This window comes from Orcinus orca, chromosome 15 (assembly GCF_937001465.1).
Source record: "Orcinus orca chromosome 15, mOrcOrc1.1, whole genome shotgun sequence".
Taxonomy (NCBI): Eukaryota; Metazoa; Chordata; class Mammalia; order Artiodactyla; family Delphinidae; genus Orcinus; species Orcinus orca.
Genome location: NC_064573.1, coordinates 62,649,694 through 62,662,200, shown reverse-complemented (window position 1 = coordinate 62,662,200; position 12,507 = coordinate 62,649,694). Strand labels below are relative to the sequence as shown.

The following is a 12,507-nucleotide window of genomic DNA, read 5'->3' as shown; positions in this document are numbered from 1 at the left end:
GTAAGAAAATAGGAGTTGAAACACTGACATCAAAGTTTAATTCTAGGGACTTCCCTGGTGGTGCAGTGGTTAAGAATCCATGTGCCAATAGAGGGGACACAGGTTCGAGCCCTGGTCTGGGAAGATCTCACATGCCACGGAGCAACTAAGCTCGTGCACCACAACTACTGAAGCCCGCCCGCCTACAGCCCGTGCTCCGCAACAAGAGAAGCCACCGCAATGAGAAGCCCGCGCGCTGCAACAAAGAGTAGCCCCCACTCGCCGCAACTGGAGAAAGCCCACGTGCAGCAACAAAGACCCAACATAGCCAAAAATAAATTAATTAATTAATTTTAAAAAAGTTTAATTCTAGCCAAAAAGCATCAGATTTGACAAAGCCAGACACTTTCTAATACTAAGCTGCGGTTCACAATGAATGTATGAACATCTATGTACTAAATAACAGAAACAACACCTTTATAAAGCACAAACTACAGGAGATGCAAAGAGGCACAGAAAAAAACTCACTAGTAATTGGAGAATGTAATATACTAACGTCAGTACAAGTCAGACCAAGTGACAAAATAAGTAAGGAGACAGAGACTCAACAAGGTAAACAGTATGGAACTGTAGGGAACTCCACACTCTGACAACAGACACTATACCTTCTCCTCAAGGGCACATGAATGCATTCTCTGTGATCATATACTGCGTCACAATTGAAACATCAGTAAGTTCCGCAAAGAAGAAATATTAACATTATAAACAATATTCTATGATCACAGTGCAATTAAACCAAAAAATTAACAAAATAAAAACCAAAAAGATCTTTCCAACTAAAAATTTTTTAAAATTTATTAAATGATTTCTAGGTAAAAGGGGAAATACTTAAACCACAAATTTTTTAAAATGACAAAACAACATTACATACCAAGATTCATCAGATATATTTAAAGCTTTGGTCAGAAGAAAAATAGAGATTGATATCACTTATCATACAAAAATAGCAAATAAAATATTAGCAAACAAAATACAACATCAAATTAAGAACGTAATACATGCTGACCAAGTGGAATTTATCCTAGAATGCAAAGTTGGTTCAATTAGGAAATCCATTAATGTCATACATCATATTAATAGATTTATAAAGAAAAAGCATATGATTATCTCCATAGATGCTGATAAAGCCTCTGACAACATTCAATACCCATTTTTTTTTTTTTTTTGCGGTACGCAGGCCTCTCACTGCTGTGGCCTCTCCCGTTGCGGAGCACAGGCTCTGGACGCACAGGCTCAGCGGCCATGGCTCACGGGCCCAGCTGTTCTGCGGCATGTGGGATCTTCCCGGACCGGGGCACAAACCCGTGTCCCCTGCATCGGCCGGCGGACTCTCAACCACTGCGCCACCAGGGAAGCCCTCAATACCCATTTTTAATTAAAATACTTAAGCAAACAGAAACTGATGGGTTTCTTAAAAATGATTATAATACATACACACACACACATACACACACACAAACACACACCCTCCTTAGTTCTAAAGCCAACACATTACTTTATGAAGAAATATCAGAGGTATTTCTATTAAGATCAGGATACCCACTGTCTACAATATTAGTCAACATTGTATGGGAGGTTTAAGCTTATTCAGTTAGACAAGAAAAATCAATTAGAGGCATATGAATTGGAAAAGAAGATGTTAAATTCTCTTCCAGATGACATGATGGTATACATTGAACAGGACTTACCTGGAGGTCCAGTGGTTAAGACTCTGTGCTTCCACTGCAGGGGTCATAGGTTCAATCCCTGCTCGGGGAACTAAGATTCTGCATGCTGTGCACCATGGCTGCGGCCAAAAAACAAATAAGCAAACAAACAAATGAAAAAACAAACATTAAAGGAAAACTTCAGTGATAGTAGCAGCAAATAAAACTAGCAAAGAGAACTCAACAGCTTCCATGTGCACAACCAATAACCCGTCACAGAAAATCCCACTTACAATACCAACTAAGAAGATAAAGTACTTAACAATAAATTTTTTAACTTTTACACATCAAAAGAGATAAAAATCAAAGTATCTTTAAAACACATAAAGTCTTCAAAATTAAAGAAGGACTAAATACCAAATAGAAAATTGGGCAAAAGACATGAATAGACAATTCACAAATAAAGATATGAAAATGGCCCTTAAACATAAGAAAAGATGCTTAACCTCACTCATGGAGAAATGTAAATTAATACCACCTAAAGAGGCTTCTGGTTCTGGCCAGGATGAAGCAGGCTCACTACAGCCTCTCTCCTCTCTATCTGGCAGATTGCAACTAAAAACTCTAGACAAAATATAAACAGCAATTACTTGAAAACTCTGAAAAGTGAACAATAGCAGACAGACTTTGGAGGCAAGCAAAAACTTGGAGAATTGATCTGAATGGGCACAAGCTTCCTGCTTTTATTTTTATGTCTTGGGGCACTGCCTTGAGGGTGGGTCTAAGTTGCACTGCTGCAAGGCAGTGGTAGCTAAAACTTGGAGAGACACTTTTTCTCTGCACTGAGATTAGTTTAAGTCCTAGATTGAGTTAAAAACATAATATATAATACAAGAAATATAGTCAAAAAGCCAATAGAATCCTAGATTCTAAAAAGTTAGGGTTTGACTCCCTGATGGCCTGTGTTTCTCTTCTCTCTTGGCCCTGCCCCAAGGATGGGCCCTGGACACGGAGCTTTGTGGAAGAAGTGACTCTGAGAGACCCCTGTCGTTCTGGTCAGAGGAACCATGGAGAAAGAACCCTGCCAGATCCTATGTGGGTATAAGAATGGCAGAGAGGAGAGAGCTAAAGAAAAAGATCCCTTAATTCTGTGAATGAACCCACAAAAGCCCCAGGCTCTTCTCTGAGCTGCATACATGTGGGATAGACCCAAAGCAGCACCAGCTTTAAGACCTGAACTAGGACTTAAACCACTGCCCAAGTCTCAGGCTGAACCCAGAGTGGCTGGTGAGTGGGACAGACCCAAAGCAGTGTATCAAGAGCCTTGAAAATGGAAATGAAAGTAAAACTGTAGCCCACAGAGGGTGAGACAATCTAACTGGGTTGAATGCCTGTTAACACGAAACTCAACATTCTCCAGAGGACCCAATGTAATACCCGGTCCAGGGTATGTCTAGGATACAACACAAAATTATTCAACACACAGAACCACGAAATGAGGTCAATTCTCAAAGGAAATGACAATTTACAGATGCCAACCTCAAGACAGTTCAGATGTTGGGAATATCAGATAAGGGTTTTAAAGCAGCTTTTACGATTATACTCCATGAGGCAAAGGTAAACACACTTGAAATGAATGAAAGTAAGTTCCCAGCAGAGAGAAAAATTTTTTTAAAAAAAGGAAGTTCCAGAACTAAATAATACAATATCTGAAACAAAGACATTCAATAATGGAATCAGAGACGACAAAGGAGAGAGTCAGTGACATGAAGACTGGTCAAAAGAAATTATCCAATATAAGATCAGAAAGAAAAAAGACTGGAATAAATGATTAGAGCATCAGGGACTGCAGAATAATAGAAAAAGGTCTAACATTCATGCATGGGAGTCTGAGGACAAGAGAAGGAGATGGGGTAGGAAAATTACCTGAATAAATAATGCCCGAAATGTCACGAATTTGGGAAAAGACAAAAATGTATAAATTCAAGAACTCAATGAATCATAAGCAGGATAAACTCAAAGAAAACCATACTCATGTCATAATTAAACTGCTGAAAAATAACAGCAGTAAAATCCTGACAGTAATGGCATATTACACATAGGGAAATAATCATCTGTGTGAACGTGAATTTCATATCAGAAACCATGGAAGTCAGAAGACAGTGGAACATCTTTAGAGTAAACAAAAGAACTCTATATCCAGCAAATTATCTTTTGGGAATGAAGGCAAAATAAAGGTATTTTCAGGTGAAGGAAAACCAAGAGAATTTCTTGCGGGAAGATATTCCCTAAAAGAAATATTAAAGAAGGTTCTACAGCTCAAAAGAAATATCAGAAAGAAATGTGGAACTCCAAGAAGATAGAGGAAGAGAAATGGTAAACATAAAAGACAAATTTCCACCTCTTAAGCGAACATGTATATTGTTGGGGTTTGCAATCTGACAGCTATAACATGAAGGGGGGAGGGTAAGGGGACCCATATGGATGTAAGGCTTCTACTAACTATTAAAAACATAATATATAAGAGATACAGACAAAAAGCTAACAGAAAATTTAAACAGAGTATTTGAAAATATCCAAAATATCCAAATAATCCAAAAGAAGGATGGAAAGAAGGGATAGAGGGCCAGAGCATCAGGAAAATGAGAAAACAAAATGCAAGACCTAAATAGAACCATAAAAACGACTACAATAAACATAAATGCTCACAACATGCTATTATAAGACCCAACAACTATAAGCTAATTTTTAAAAAGCCCGACTGTAAATTATCTAGAAGAAACCTACTTTAAATATAAAAACATAGAGGACCTCCCTGGTGGTCCAGTGGTTAAGACTCTGTGCTCCCAATGCAGGGGGCATGGGTTCGATCCCTGGTCAGGGAAGTAAGATCCCGCGTGCCACACAGAGTGGCCAAAAAATAAATAAGTAAATAAAATAAAAAAATAAAAACATAGATAAATTGAAAGTAAAAATATAAAAGATATACTATACAAATAACAAAAAAAAAGGTGTAATGGATACATTATTATCAGAGAAAGCAGACCTCAAAACAAGGACTATTAACAGGGAGAAGAAAACACACAATGACACAAGGCATCAATTCATCAAGAAGACATGAAAGTCCTAAACATGTACTCCGCTAACAGCAGAACTTCACAACACATGAAGGAAAAACTGATGGAAATGAAAGCAGAAGTAGACAGATACATAATTACAGCTAGAGACTTAAACTCCTCAGCAATCAACTCAACAAATGGCCAGAAAATAGTACAGGAGACCTAATACTATCTATCTACTGGACTGAGCTGACATGAAGTGAACATTCCACCAACAGAACAACTCATACGTCTCAAATATACATGGAACGTTCATCAAGATAGACCATATCCTGTGTTTTAAAACAAACCTTAAGGGCTTCCCTGGCTGTGCAGTGGTTGGCAATCTGCCTGTCAATGCAGGGGACACGGATTCGAGCTCTGGTCTGGGAAGATCCCACATGCCACAGAGCAACTAGGCCTGAGCGCCACAACTACTGAGCCTGCACTCTAGGGCCTGTGAGCCACAACTACTGAAGCCCATGTGCCACAACTACTGAAGCCCACGCACCTAGAGCCCATGCTCCACAACAAGAGAGGCCACCACAATAGGAAGCCCGCGCACTGCAACGAGGAGTAGCCCCCACTCTCCACAACTAGAGAAGGCCTGTGCGCAGCAATGAAGACCCAATGCAGACAAAAAAAAAAAAAACAAAATTTTAAAAAATGTAGAGGAACCTTTGTTACTATGTGAGGTGACAGATGTTAACTGGACTGATCATGGCAATCATCTTGCAATATATACAACTATCAAATCATTATGTTGTATACCTGAAACTAATACAATGTTATATGTCAATTATATCTCAAAAAAATGTAGAAGAACCAAAAGCGCACAATGTTCTCTGACCTTATGGATTTAACCTGGAATCAATAACAGAAAGACAACTGGAAAAATCTCCAAATATTTGGGAAACAAACAACATGCTTTTAAATAATCAATGGGGCAAAGAAGAAGTCCCAACAGAAATTGGAAAATATTTTGAACTGAATAAAAATGAAAATATAAAATAGCAAAACTTGTCAGAAGCAGCTAAAGCAGGACTTCGAGGAAATTTATAGCATCAAATGCCAAATTAGAAAAGAAGAAAGGGGGAATTCCCTGGTGGTCCACTGGTTAAGACTCCGTGCCTTCACTGCAGTGGGCCTGGGTTCAATCCCTGGTTGGGGAACTAAGGTACTGCAAGCCTCATAGTGTGGCAAAAAAAAAAAAAAAAAAAAATTAAAATAAAGGTTTTCTTTAAAAAAAAGAAAGAAAGAAAGAAAGAAAAGAAGAAAAGTCTCAAATCAATGACCTAGCTTCTACCTCAAGAAACTAGAAAAAGAAGAAAAATAAGCCCAAAGCCAGGAAAAGGAAGGAAATAATAAGGTCAGAAAAGAAATAAATAAAACAAGAGAATTGTAAAACTACAGAGAAAAATCAGCAAAACCACAGATTGGATCTTTAAAAAGATCAATAAAATAGATAAATCGGTAGCTAGCCTGACAACTGAAAAAAGAGAAGAAACCAATTATAATAATGGAAGAAGGGTTATCACTACAGACACCACTAACCTTAAAAGGAGGATAAGGAAATACCATAAATAACTCAGTGCACATAAATACAACAACTTAGATGAAATAGAAATTGAAAACCACAGACTAGGGGGTTTCTAGGTCACCTAGAAGAAATGACCTGAATAGCCCTATAGTGACTAAAGGGATTGCATTTTTAGTTAAAATCTTTGCAAAGAAAAGAAAACTCCAGCCCACATGACTTGACTGGCATATTCTACCAAACATTTAAAGAGAAAATAGCCCCAATTCTATATAATTTCTTCCAGAAAACAGAAAAAAAGGGAACATTTCCCAATTCATTTTGAGGCCAGCATGATCCTCATACCAAAAGCAGATAAAGACAGTACAAGAAAAGAAAACCACAAGTCAATATTCCTCATGAATACAGATGTAAAAATCCTCAAAAAAAAGTAAATCAAATCCAGCAGTATATAAAAAGAATACACTACGGGGGTTTCCCTGGGGGCCCAGTGGTTAAGAATCTGCCTGCCAATGCAGGGGACATGGTGGCAATCCCTGGTCCGGGAAGATCCCACATGCTGCGGAGCAACTAAGCCCGTGTGCCACAACTACTGAGCCTGTGCTCTAGAGCCTGTGAGCCACAACTACTGAGCCTATGTGCAACAGCTACTGAAGCCTGTATGCCTAGAGCCTGTGCTCCTCAACACGAGAAGCCAGTACAACGTGCACAATGAAAAGTAGCCCCCACTTGCCACAACTAGAGAAAGTCCGTGCGCAGCAACGAAGACCTAATGCAGCCAAAAATAAAAATAAAATAAATAAGTTAAAAAAAAAAAAAGAATACACTATGACCAACTAGAGTTTACTTCAGGAACACAAAGCAGATTCAATATTCCAAAATCAATAGAGATAACTCCATCACATTAACACACTAAAGAAGAAAAAACACAAGACCATATCAGCTACACTGATACAGAAAAGGCATCCAGCAAAGTTCAACATCCATTCATGATTTTTAAAAACTATCAGTAAGCATGATCCACAATAGAAAAACGGATAAATTTCATTTCAAGAAAATTAGAAACTTCTGCTCTTTGAAAGATGGTGTTAAGAAAATGAAAAGACAAACTACAGACTGGGAGAAAATATTTGTAAATCATGCATCCACAATATATAAAGAATCCTCAAAATTCATGAGGAAAGCAAAGAAAAAGTAAATAAAAACAAAGTAAATTTTAAAAGAAAGGGCAAAAGATGTGAATAAACACTATAGCCAAGAAGATATGCAAATGCCAAATTAGGACCTGAAAACATACTCACCAGCTTTGGTCATCAGGGAAACACAAACGAAAGCCACAGTCACCTGTACTACACGCTTATGGGAGCGGCCCACATTAAAGACTGACCACACCCCTGGCCGCTGGGAAGCACGTGAAGCAGAAGAACTCTCCTATGAACATACTGGTACAATGGCTTTGGAATAAAGCGTGGCTGTTTCTCCAAAAAAAGTCCCAAACTGGAAACAATCCAAACATCCATCAAGGCTGAACAAACGGTGGTATACCCATACTCAACAACAAAGGGGCACTGATCACGCCTCCCCACGAATCAACCTCAAAATCATATATCTACTAAAAGCAGCCAGAAAAAAAGAGTAAATATTCTATTCTATTTACATAAACTTCTAAAAAGTGCAAACTACCCAGTAGCGACAGGAAACAGATGAGTGGCTCCTGGGGAGGGGCGCTGCAGGGAGTGGGGAGAGGCCTTACAAAGGTCGAAGGTTGGGAGGAAACCCTAGGGATTTCCCAAGGACAGCAGGCACATTCATGTCTTGGGTATGGTGATGCTTACACAGGTGTTGGAACTTATCAAATTATCCACTTTAAATATGTGCACGTTTTAGTATATCAGTAATATTTAAAAAAACTCAACAGCAACTAAACAAAAGATCTGAACAGACGACACTTCACCTATAAGGTGTACAGATGGCAAATAAGCACAAGAAGACGCTCAGCATCCTTAGCCTCTAGGGAAATGCAAATGAAAACAACACGGTTCAAATGAAGAAGACAAACCCCCGAGGAAGCCAACGGCTGCTGAGCCACAGGTGAGGATACAAACTGCACACACGCCCTGGATGACAGCCCAGCAGGTCTCTGGAGCACAAAACAGCCGATCGTCAAGTTGCCAGCACTCCGCCGCTGGATATTTAATCTAGAGAAATGAAAACATACGTGCACACAAACACCTGTACCTGACTGGTCTGTTCTGTTCAGAATATCGCCCGAATGCGAAATGACAACACACCCTTGAGCAATAAAATAGGAAGAAAGTATTGATGAATGCAACACCATGGATGCCTCCCCAGAAAATCAGAGCGAGTAACAGGCTACATACTGCTTGGCCCTATTCACACGGCATTCTGGAAACGGCAGGACCAGGTAGACAGCGTGACTGGAGGTGCCAGGGGCCAGAGTCAGGGGTCAGGGGTGGGCTCATGACCAAGGGGCAGCGAGAGGAGGGCTCTGACCATGGAAAGGTTTCTGTACATGTGTTGGGACTCCCTGTAAGTTCGTGTCTTAACAATCAGTCCTGATCGATACCGTGAGTCCACAGTGATGAAGGAAACGACTGAAGAAATAGATCAACAGGGAGAGCAGACAAATCTGAGCAGAATTCCAAGTGACCTGCAAGGCGGCGGAGCTGGACCCCTGCCTGCGAGGGTGTGCGTGGAGGTAGCCCTCCTCACAGGGGAGACCCGACAACCGCCACCGTCCAGGCGATCAAGGTCATGCTGACAGCACGTCCCCTGGGTCTGACACGGTGCAATGGCCCTTTATCTTGGAGGTCTTGCTCCTAGAAACCCAGACCCCAGGCTGATCTCGAGAAACACAAACGGCAAATCATAGCGGAGGGTACTCGCCTCGAAACTGTCTCAGGCATCACAGCCCACAGGGGCCCAAGGGGATGTGACCAAGTGTCACATAGTCCTAGCTGAGGTCCTGGAAAAGGACACAAGAGGAAAACTAAGGAAATCGGAATAAGCTCCAGACTTGGGTGGATCACAGTGCTCAAGGCTGTTCATCACGGGACGACCGTGCCGTCCCCACGCACAACAGTCGCAAGGGGAGGGCACCAGCACCTTCCAGGCATGGGGCAACCACTGGGCCGCCGCCCTCCTGGCCATTTTCGAGGAGGCTATTTTTCAAATAACATATATTGAACAATATTTGGGGGCTATTTTTTCTTGACCTACAGTTAATGGTATTTGATTTACCACTAAGGTATTATGAAAACCCAGTTTCCTGTGTAGATTTTTCTGGCTTTAGATCCAATTTCTCATTCCAGTTAAGGTGACTTTAAACAGATTTAATGCCAATTTTTAAGTGCTTCTCCTATTTAAAGTGATTTCCCATCCTATTTTTGCCCTAATATAAATAGACTTAAATCCATCAATAGCACCCCCAACACAAGGTAGTCAGTACTCAGCTAAGCAATTTACTGGTAACTTTTATCATCTTCATGCTCATTGTTACTCCCAAAGCAGAGTAGCACCAGGGAAGGGAGATGCTGACCCAGCAGTCCCCTCTCTCTCATGCGGCACGGCCATTCTAGCAGGAAAACTCTGAGCTGGCCGGTTCTCCAGGCCAGGAGGAACTGAGACCCAGTCCCTCTGCACCTCCCAGGCCACACCTGGACAGGCCATCCTGAGTAGGCCCCGTCGCCCTCCACCTTCCTGATCAGCTCAGACCACAGCAAGGCCCAAATCCCAGAACTGGCCCCTGGAAGTCGCGTTACAGACGTGGCGGCCCCAGGGCGGTCCAGGCCAGATCACTGGGAAGCCTCCTGCTTCACAGGACATGGAGGTCTGACCACCACCCCTCCCCCATCTCTGAAACGCAGGGAGGTCCAGGGGAGTTGGCACACAGCGCGTGAGCAACAAGCCCACGACACAGGACAACCCTCTAGGTAGTTAGCCTCTTGTCACCGAGGTCCCTGTGGGTCAGCATCCTGTCCACGGTGCTGGCTCACTGGGTGAGGGCAGCCCAGTGAGTGACACCCAGGCCCCCAGGAGCGGTCCCCCAATAGTAAGGCCAAGGACACAGCCCCCTCTGAGGAGGCCGGACTGGCCCACAATGCTGTGGAGAAGCTGCGGTTCAGGGGTACAGGTGAGACAAGGGACAGCCTGCTGGGTGACAGCCCTACCCTGTTCCCTGCAGCTCGCTCCCTGGGCCAAGGAAAACGCACCAGCCGCCCTGCCTTCCTGCGGACTGCCACGCATGGGCCCAGCCCAGGGAGGACCTGGCCTCAGCACCAGCCCTGGCCCCCCCTCCCGCCCGTGCCTGCAGAGCCCCGCCCAGGCCCGGGTGCAGCGGCAGGTTTGCCCAGGGAACTCAAACTTCACAAAGAAACCATCTCTGGAGTGGGCTCTGCGTGGCCATTCGGAGTCAAAGGCATGCTTCATAGCCCTCCTGAGCCCGTGCACGGCCAGGGCCCCTTCCCCTTTGAAGCCTCTGGTGAGTGATTGAAGCGTCTCCTTTCTGAGAGGCAGATAGCACAGTGTAACCTGACTCTAAGCCCCGGGATAAAGGTAGTTTGTTTCCTCTCAGCCTTTCTGTCAACACCTCCTCAGTAATTAGCCCTAATTATTACCAAGGGCCAGCCTCCCATTCGGTTATTAAATCAGAAATAGTATCGTGGCCGGGCATCTGTCAACGCCCGGCTGGCGACCTTGGATTCACTGAATCCTCTGTCAGTATCCATGGCTTCAAAGATGCGGATCCTGGAGAGGGGTTCCGGGGAGGCAGCTCCCTGGCCCGGGAAGGGGGTGGGGAGGAGGACGGTGCCACAAGTGGCCCCATGCTTAGCGGGCCTCAGAGCCCATTGGGGAGGCGGGAACCGGGCACCATCCCTACACTGCCTTCCCCCAACCCAGCCATGCCTGCCTCCCGGGGCCTGACGTGTCCGTGTGTGTGGGGGTGGGGGGAGACTAGGAACACCCTCATAGCCCTTCCCTGGGCCTGCCCGCCTCTGGCACAGCGTCGCCCAGAAGCCCAGGTGGTGGCCTCAGTTGCGCCCTGTTGCGCACGGCCTGAGGCTGGCAGGCCCGTGCTGGCTGTTCTGCACGTGCACGGGGAAGACTCCTGAGCCCAGCCGGCAGGAGCCCCCCGAGTCCCGACTACAGCCTACCCACCCCGCCCCCCATGCGCGGGGCACCTCCCTGTGAGCCAGAGGGTCCACAAGCAAACTCGGGGATGGCTGTGGACATGAGTTTTGGAAGTGGAGCTGAGTGCTGTGCTCCTGAGGCCCGGGGAGGACAGCCACCCACCCGTCCTGGGCCTCTTGTTCAATCCAAGAGAAGCAAGTCACCTGCTCCTGCAAAGCCTGGGAGGGACGCTGCTCCCTCTGGCAGGATCCACTGCTCAGGCAGCAGCAGCGCTGACCTCACATCCCTGGGGCAGCATCCTGGGCCCTTGGGCAGCTGCCAGCAATTCGTGTGAAGCCCCTTGGGGGCTGTGAGTGTCCTTTCCAACTTGCCCCGTGTTTGGGGAAGATGGCCACGGAGGACCAGGCTCCTCCGCTAGGGTCAAGGTCCACGTGATATGATGGGTGCCTGGGCAGAAGTGAGCACAGCCCGTTCTCCCCTAAGCACCTCTGCGGCCTGACCAACACAAAGTATGAAGGGCTTCCTACAGCTGAGGGCTTGGAGGCACCAATTGGACTCCTTGGGATGGGGGGACAGGCCATCATTGCCGGGCCAGGAGGAAATGCCAGGGTGAGGAGCCACTGGTCCAGGAGCTGGAGATGGCAGGAAGGAAGGCCACTTGGGTGTTCTCAGCCGGCCTGCCTGGCACTTAGGGGCCAGGGTGGGACTGGCTAGCAATGGGCTGCCGCCCTGGTTGTTCCCGGTGAATGCACAGAAAAGCTCCATGTTTTACAGGAAGTGGGACCATTCCCAGGCACCAGCACCGGCCTCTGGGGCCCACTACCGCCAGGAGGGATGGTCCACAGGGGCCAGTTCCGTAGGGCTGACATCAGTGCCCAGATGGCCCTCCCCAGGGCCTGGGATGGGGCTGATGCCCGCGGGCTGGTGCCCAGGAAGTTCCCGTGAACCCAGTCCCACTTGGAGAGGGGCCCCTAAGCATGGTGGTGGTGAAGGGCGCTATCACTTGAGGCCTCTCGGGGGCCGATGTGGCACTCCC

General features: G+C 45.1%; 1 protein-coding gene across 3 annotated transcripts in view; it reads right to left on the bottom strand.

Moving 5' to 3' along the window:
* The window catches only part of GNB1L (G protein subunit beta 1 like), a 44,420-nt gene that overhangs the window by 24,596 nt on the left and 7,317 nt on the right, over positions 1 to 12,507 (bottom strand). Inside the window, exon 2 of one of the 3 annotated variants that reach the window (XM_049698242.1) lies at positions 1,728 to 1,812. The exons of the other annotated variants lie outside the window; for them this stretch is intronic. The gene's annotated coding sequence lies outside the window, so the exon portion shown is untranslated. The remainder of the gene's footprint in view (positions 1 to 1,727; positions 1,813 to 12,507) is intronic. 3 annotated transcript variants of the gene reach the window in all.